Consider the following 1,258-nt stretch of genomic DNA (forward strand, 5'->3'; position numbering starts at 1 on the left):
TTGGTGGTAAATTATCCGTGGATTAAACCATTATATGTTGGATCCCTAAAACCAACCAACCCTAATCCATCGATAATGCCCCTTCCTCCATAAACCTTTAACAACCAATATCATCTTCTTGAAGTACACATCAACCAAACAATTATATAACCCAAAGAGGAAGACCCCACCAAATAACTAGTTTGATAAGTAGATTTTGAGTTGATGGATGTTACCTTGAACCTAACTATGTGGAATATAATGAAATTGAATTTTGCTCCACCATTAGTGCCTAAAAGGAAACCAAAAACAATACCCATACATCATATATATCAAAGTTTAAACCAAAGAAAAATCATTTCCACCAAGAGATAACTTCATGGATGCTTGTAGTTAACTACTTGAGTTAACACTACCAGATCTACCAAAAACGGTTACATGGTACACACAAAATATTTCCAAAACTAACCACGCACCCAAAATAAAGGAATTCTATTCCACCAAAGTTTGCTAGTTAGGCAACATCTTCAAAGAACAAAGTGATAGCCTCCTTCAGAGATGCTTTATGGTTTTCCTTGAAGTTCCATAGCTCCTCTACCACATAACGACCACTAGGATTACATTCATTCAGCTCCTTCAGAGAAGTACACCCGATTTCGTAGACCTCAGAGCCAAAATCTTTGTTGAGACCATTCAGCTTCTTATCCTCTTCATCGATTACTAACTCATGTTCCTCTTCCTCATCCATACCGCAGTGAACAACTTTAAACGGATACCAATTAGAGTCTCCCAAACGAGCTTGCCATAAAGAACAAAGTTGAGCTGCTTTGTCATCAGCAATATTAGAAGGATATTTTCGATAACGTGCTATTTGAAATGGTTTAATGTCTAGATCACCCATACGCTTCACTCCAAACTCAATACATCCCGAAATTCCCAACAATACTCTTCTCAAGCTCCAAACTCAATTATGCCTCAATCTTATACGACACCGAAGGCGGTACCCACTATTCACACTGAAAACATAAGCCCCAATTCCGCTTGACTTGACTCAAACCCACCTGTCGAAGCCACTAACGACCCTTTCGCCACCGCTTTTCCGTGATATCTCACTTCCATTTTCTTCATAATCTCGTGTTTACCCCATACATCTAAATAAACTCAACCAGGTTTCCACATAAATTGACATAACCGCTCACTATAAAAGACTTAACCGTCCAACACGGTCCAAAACAAATTGCTTGGATTTATGAAAACAAATTGCTTGGATTTATTAAAA

The 1,258-nt window shown here is 38.2% G+C and overlaps 1 pseudogene; it reads right to left on the reverse strand.

Moving 5' to 3' along the window:
- Positions 1-493: 493 nt before the first annotated feature.
- LOC147520065 (factor of DNA methylation 4 pseudogene) lies at positions 494-880 on the reverse strand (annotated as a pseudogene).
- Positions 881-1,258: the final 378 nt, after the last annotated feature.

Source organism: Coptis chinensis, chromosome 2 (assembly GCF_015680905.1).
Source record: "Coptis chinensis isolate HL-2020 chromosome 2, ASM1568090v1, whole genome shotgun sequence".
Classification (NCBI taxonomy): domain Eukaryota; kingdom Viridiplantae; phylum Streptophyta; class Magnoliopsida; order Ranunculales; family Ranunculaceae; genus Coptis; species Coptis chinensis.